This window comes from Camelus bactrianus, chromosome 5, assembly GCF_048773025.1.
Source record: "Camelus bactrianus isolate YW-2024 breed Bactrian camel chromosome 5, ASM4877302v1, whole genome shotgun sequence".
Taxonomy (NCBI): Eukaryota; Metazoa; Chordata; class Mammalia; order Artiodactyla; family Camelidae; genus Camelus; species Camelus bactrianus.
In genome coordinates this window covers 23,592,395-23,599,531 of record NC_133543.1, presented here as the reverse complement: position 1 = coordinate 23,599,531, position 7,137 = coordinate 23,592,395, and the positions used below count along the sequence as shown (strand labels likewise).

General features: G+C 42.9%; 1 non-coding gene across 1 annotated transcript; it reads right to left on the bottom strand.

Annotated features, from left to right (window-relative positions):
• Positions 1-6,784: 6,784 nt before the first annotated feature.
• LOC123613744 (U6 spliceosomal RNA) lies at positions 6,785-6,887 on the bottom strand. The gene has a single exon (XR_006721182.1). It is a non-coding gene; the product is annotated as a U6 spliceosomal RNA (small nuclear RNA).
• Between the last annotated feature and the right edge of the window lie 250 nt (positions 6,888-7,137).

The window sequence follows — 7,137 nt, the reverse complement described above, 5'->3', positions numbered from 1 at the left end:
GTCTTTCTCTCTCTCTGCTCCTGCTTGCATTGTTGTTTTCGTCTCAGTTCTCGCTCTTTCACATTTGAACCCTGTGCTTTGCTCTTGAGTTCCTGCTTGCTCTTACATTTGGTGCATCAGGACTGCCTCAGGTTTCCCACTTTGTGTCCATCCACACGGCCCACAGACTCGGTTCCTAGCCACCTCTGGTTAGCCCTTGCTCCCTGTCCATATCATGTTTATTTCCTGGGAGCCCATCTCTGACCAGCGCCCTGCTAGCCAGTATTTTGGCAGGAGCCTGACTCCTTGAACGCCTGTAATTGCCCTTTTTATTTTGTCAGGGGCCCAGTCTACCCTTTTGCAGCTGGAGGGCAGAGAGGAGAAAAAGGAAGAAAAGGAAACATCGGATCACTTGGCCTCGCTTGTCGAGATGCAGCTGTGATGCGGGGTGTATGGAGTCCCTCAGACTCTCTCAGGACCCTCTGTACCTGGCTGGGTACACAGGAATCGCTGATGACCTGGCTGGACACACAAGTGAGGGAGCTACTCTGTCTCCATTCTGAAGTCTGCACGTAACTGATGTCATTACTAAATAATTCCCTTTCCACTGGCTGCTCTGGTTTTCAAGTAGGAAGAAGTTGTCCCCCTAAATGGCTGACATTGGTGACTCTCCCTCTCAGATTGCACACATAACAATGTCCCTAGCCTAGCTTCATTTGCGTCTCAGCAGGATCCTGGAACTCATGGGTCTAGCACTGGAGATTAACAGCATGACTAATGTTGGTGTCTAATCAGTGGCCAGCTTCCCCAGTGGCCAGGCCTCGAAGTCATCCCTTTAAGCTTGGGAGTCTGGCTCACTTTCGACCCCAGCCAGCTGTTCACATCTTTTCTAGCAGCTGCTAAGCATGCAAATGAGAACTCTTTCAGGAAAATAGTTCTATGGCTATTACGGACCTCTGCTCTTATCGCAGAGAGGAAATCCTTATCTCTGAGTCACAATTCAAACGAGAGAGCTGCATAATGTATCTCTCTCCTTTAAATTACAGGGAATCAGTGGTCTGTCCTTCTGAAAGGTCCTCTCCCTCTGCCTGAATGAAAATGGTTCCATGTTGGGAATGCCTAAGGATGCTTGTCGCTAATAGGACCAGAGCATCCTTAGCAGGCAGGGTGGCCAGCAGGAGCCACAGATATTTCAGATACTGTTGTCCCTTGAGATCTCCTTGAGGTGCCTACACTAATTAGTCTATTCCTGATGTTCACATCAGATAAATATCAGGGAGAAACACTTTGGTAAAAGGAGGGTTTTGGAAGCATCTCCCACGAATGAGAAAATTAGAATGAACATGCCCACCTGTTATCTTTTGTGGGTGAACTGGACTCTTCATGCAAAGAAGATGATAAAAACAGTTTCTTTTCTGCAGCATATTTCTCAGCCTGAAGGCTAGATATCAATTTGCAGGGATTTGAAAGATCGATAATTGTGGCTAGTTTGCTGATTTGTTTTTTTCTGCTGTGCCTTCCAGAAAGATTATGACTTGGCTATACTTGTAAAACAGCTTGTTCTCAGGAAGCTTTCAATGACTCCAACTGTTTTTTGTGTGAAAGCACAGTTACTAGTCATGTTTGGGGGAGTCAGATTTTAATAAGTGCCAAGTCACTCCTGTAAGTCTTTGTGTGGAATGTCACTGTTGGTGACAACACATTTCCAGAAACTGCATCCATGGAGTGGGACTCTGATACGGGTTAAGGACAAATTCCATGTTCAAGGATGTGTATGAAGCTATCTTTCTAGGGAAAGAACTGTTAGGAGAAGACATAATGAAGGAAATCTACATGAAATGACGAGGGACAAATGTTCTTTTAAAAAAACTGAGATAAAATTGACATATAAGATTGTATTCGTTGCAGGTGTACAACATAATAATTTGATATTTATATGTATTGTGAAATGACCATGACAATAAGTCTAGTTAACATCCATCACCACACAGAGTTAAAATTGTTTTTTCTTGTAATGAGAACTTTGAAGATTTACTCTCTTAAGCAAATGATTTCTGGAATTTCGGTCCTCAGAGTGCCTTCTGATGTGGCTGGAATGACAATCTACCCTTGGAAAGCTGAAAACGAACTGGGGTGGGGCCTAGAGGTAAGTGAAACGGAGTAGATTGCATACGCTGGCCCCTGACTCCAGCTTATCAAGTAGAGATCACGCTAAGCTTTGGCCCCAAAGCCCTAGCAAGTGTTTACAAAGCAGGGATTTGCCTGAAATGCCTTAGGCCTTAAGAGAGAAGTTGCCTCTGGCCATGGTAAGCGATTAATGGAAACTCAGAAATGTCAGGGTCCTGGATCTCAACCAGTGGAGGCTGACTATTTAACATCTCCTAATGAAGTGCCATGGACTAAGTTATGAGATAAGGTTTTGATGCTGAGAGGTACAGTATGGTTCAAAACTCATGTTTGCTGGTTTCCCACTTTACCAAGCATCCCTCACACTTGTCCTCCTTCCTGAATCTTTGCATAAATTTTGATACTCATGATGGATGGATATGTTTGGCCTACATACCTCAATAAGTTGACAGAAAGAGTTTCTGTATTTAAAACTCATGACATATCACATGCTTTGTCTAAGTGCCATGCTTAGGAGCTCAGCTATTGCAAGTGAAGGGTATGCTTTGTTGTAAGCTGAGGCACAGTCTACCCTGTGGAGTGTGGCATTGGCTCCACTATTGTATTAAGTACTATGTACTAATTAATCCAATCCCAAGTTTCGTGTGATTGAGACAGGAGGGAAGGGGACAGGGCGCAAGCATTAAAAGAATGACACAGCAATTAGCACCAAGATGGTGGAAGGTTCAACTCCCAGGCAACCTTGAGCTTCATTAGATGCTCATTTTAATACAACAGCTGCTAAATGGTACTCCCACAGGTGCCAGGACAGTTTTAAGGCTGACCGTAAAAGGTTAAAAAGTGGGTAATGGCTCAATTCCTGGGAATCCCAGTCCCTTCTCCAAAGTTGTTGGAATAATCCTCCCACTTGTTAGCATATAAAGTTATCAAGCCCGTAAAAACTAACAGCCCCGCACCTCATGGCTGCTCTCCCTTCTGAGTAAGATGGCCTGTACTCTGTCTGTGGCATGTGTATCTCCTAGTCTCCTCTGCCTTTTCTCTGGACTTCTGAGACATCCCCCACTCTGTCTGTGGAGTATGAATCTCTCTGAATAAATCTACCTTCACTTTACTATAGCTCATTGTTGAATTCTTTCCTGCGTGAAGCCAAGGACCCTCAATCGATGGGGTGCATCCCAGGGACTCACTTGGGACCTGGGACATGACCATTTTCTCACGCCCCACTTTCCTTGTTCATGATTAATGGAGCAAGAGACAGGAAAACAAATTTGTGAAACTAATTATTCAAAAGGTATGTAATTTACTGAAAGGAAAACAACTTACTAGAAATTTAAAAAAATTTTTTTTAAGTTTTGGAGATAGCAAACAGAGATCTTAGATGACTTACTCATGGCATCATGGAGTTTTAAGGGGTTTGGGGATGAAGGGTTATAAATAGGGCATCTGCCATGTTCCTTCATAATGTTCCATGAGTCCTTTCCTGTGCCGGATGGACCACAGGGCTGACCATTTCATTTTGCATTTTGAGTCAGTGCTTTCCCTAGAGAGTTAAGAAGATATCTTAGTAACTAGAAGAAGACATGCCTAGGTGACATTCTCAAGTGTAATTTTGAACAAAGACAAGAGTTCTTTTCCCATGGTGCTTATGCACAACCTAGTGATTAATTGGTGGGTTTTGTTCTTTTCTTTGGCTTCTGGAGGAGGTGCTGGTAATAAGTGGGACTCCCTAGAAGAGCAGCAGAACTGGAGAGAAGAAGGAGAAAGAAACAGATATCAGATAATTTATTCCTGGATCCTTTGAAATATTGACAATATGTCCTTTCCCAAGATAGACGTAAGCCTGACTTCATGTAGGTGAGCCTCAATAACCCTTTCTCAGGTTCAAACAGCCATCCTTAAGCCCCTGTGCTCTGCCACGAGCCTTTTGAAGACTCACTCCCAGTCAGGGCAGTTAGACACCAGGTTCTTACTCTGTTCTTAAAATGCATGATTTGATCCCAGTTGTTCCTCTTACTTTCTGAGCTCATATCTTATTCAGAACACCTGCTGTCCAGCTATCTGCTATGACTATTTTTGGTGTTGCTTATCCTGACATCTGGAATGATGGACTGCATCGTCAGCTCAGCTATGTATGTTCACAACCGTGGACTGGTTGAGCTGGCTGCTCTAGGGACTGGCCACAGGCTGGCCCTCATGTCAATGTTTCTTGGCTTTATTTGAGGCCATTTTCCATTCCTCTATTTTCAGATATTGGCATGAAGACATGGTAGATTTGGAAGACTTGGTTGCTTGAGAATTTCAGTTTCTACTTTTGGATGGAGTGGCACAGCTGTGGGGTTAGATTAGCTCTTGGAATTTTCTGGCGTGTGAGATTTGAGAAGTCAAGGGCAGGGAGGAGGAAACCCAGAATAATTAGTTACAAAGTCATCCTCTTAACTTTGTTCTCAGCAGGTATGTAAAGTTGAGATTGGCAAGGACATTCAGTGCTGTGGGAACTAGGTTTTGTGCAGTTGCTGTCCCTGTCTTGGCTTGTGCCTCCAGCGGGTCACTCACCCTCTCTGAGCCTTTGTTTCATTTTCTGTTAATAGAGACTTTGAGCTGGATGTTAGGCATTTAGCTTAGGCAATCACTGTCTGGAACTCACTGAAGTCTATCAAATTGGATACATCATTATGGATGTTGGATGTCTTTTTTGGAGGGAGAGTATCCAAGACTTTCATCCAATTCTAAAGAGTCTGTGACCAAAATGATACTATAAATGACTGTATTGGATGGTTTCCATGGCCCATTCCAAACCAGATGTTCCAGGATCCTGGAACACTTTATAACAAAGAAAAGCAGACATGAAGCCCAGTTCCTAATCTCTGCCTTGTTACAGAGCTTTATCTAACTACTTCCATCCACACTGACCTCTGCCTCTATTAATCTCCTATATGCTTTAGTTAAATCATTCAGTTATTTATTCATTCACTCATTCATCAAATATCTACTAGAAAGCCAATGAAGAAATATTGAGTACCCACTATGTGTCAGACACTGTCAAAACGAAGCCAGATCTTCAAATTAGCCACATTCAATGAGCCAAAAAGCATTTTTGGAATCCTTACTATACTTTAGGTACCACCCAAACCAGTGGATTTCAATTTTGGCTGAATATTGGGGATCACTAAAACTCTCATGCCCAGGCCTCAGTCTAGACTTGTTAAATCAGAATTCCTAGGGGTTGGGACCCAGAAGGTGGGATTTTTAAAAAGTTGTCCCCCGGCCCCAGCTGATGCCAAAGTGTAACAAAGGCGGGGAACTGGTGATGAGAATGGTGACCCCTGGCCTGGAAATGGCATGATGGAGCTAAGAAAGCACATTTAGGGAACTCATACATGACTGTTTATAATTTTCACATTGTTTCTTGGTGCATTTGGAATAAAATCCAAAACATGGCTGCAAGTCCTTAGATGATCTGGCCTCTGTCCACATTTATTCATCCATTTAACAATAGCTGTTACACGTCCAGTTTGTACCAGCCAATGACCTAGGCAGTAAGGATAGAATCATGACAAGTCAGACAAGTTCTTTGCTCTTTCGAGCTTACATTCCAATGAAAGAAACATACCATTAATGTGTAAACACAGTTATTGATAAGAGAGTCTCAGTGATTAAAAAAAAATCAGACTAGTGGACCTGAGAGTGACAAAGTGGTGGAGGGCTACTTTAAGTTGACTGGTCAGGGAAGGGGTCTCTGAAGGGAACAACTTGCAGCTGAGATTCCAATGTCTAAAAGGACTCAGCTTTGTGAAGATCTGGGGAAAAGGACTCTAGACAGCAAGAACAGCATGTGCAAAGGTCCTAGGGCTAGCAAAATAGAAAAGGGGAGAGACAGTGAGGAGGTCTGAAGGTGGGCAAAAGCCAGGTAATTTAGGGCTTTGTGGGCATGGTTTGGGTTTCCTTTTAAATGCCCTAAGAAGTTCTTACACTATGGCCCCATTTCAGAATCAATCATTTGTTGTTATATTTTATTAAGTACAAGCAGTCCTCACATGATATAGTACTGCATGACCAAATCTCAGTTACCCTAGAATCTTGCAAAGCAAAGACAAGCTTCCTATATGCCCAAGCTCCATGTGACATGGTACCATGCGAAGTGAGGACGATTGTATCTCTCAAAACTCTCAAACTATTTTTATGCTAGTCTTATTTTCTTAATTTAATTGTGAGATCCCTGGGGCAAGATGAGGAGCCCTTGAGGTACTGGATTATTGCTCCCAGCCATTCACTACTTCTGTGTGACTAGCCTGTGCCACCCATGGGAGAAGTAGACAAACTCACCTAATTGACTCTGGGCTTGGTCTCGTGACTTGCCTTGGCCAGTGGGATGAGGACTGGACATTTGCTGTGTTCAAGCAGAGTCAGTAAATGTGTGCTCTGCTTAACTTCCCTCTGCTGTTCTTTTTTTTTTTTTTTTTTAATTTAGGTATAGTCAGTTTACAATGTTGGATCAATTTCTGGTATACAGCATAATGTTTCAGTCATACACATACATACATATATTCCTTTTCATATTCTTTTTCATTATAGGTTACAGCAAGATACTGAATATAGTTCCCTGTGCTATGCAGTAGAAGCCTGCCATTTATCTATTTTATATCCAGTAGTTGGTATATGCAAATCTTGAACTCCCAATAAAAATATGGAGTGCTTCACAAATTTGCATGTCATTGTTGCACAGGGGCCATGCTAATCTCTGTACTGTTCCAATTTTAGAATACATGCTTCTGCAGCGGCACCCTCTGCTGTTCTTAAATTATTGTCCCCTGCACATCCCAGAGAGGAGCTCCTCCTTCCTCCTGGTCCCACAAGGAGGAGACATATCTTGCTGAGCTAAATGGAGCCAAGCCATACCCAGCAGAGCCAATCAGAGTTGAGGTCAACCCATAGCCCATAAGTAATGTGGGCAAGAGATAAACATTCGTTATAGTAAGTCACTAGGAAATGGGGTTGTCTGTTACTGCAGCAAAAACTGACTAATACAATCTA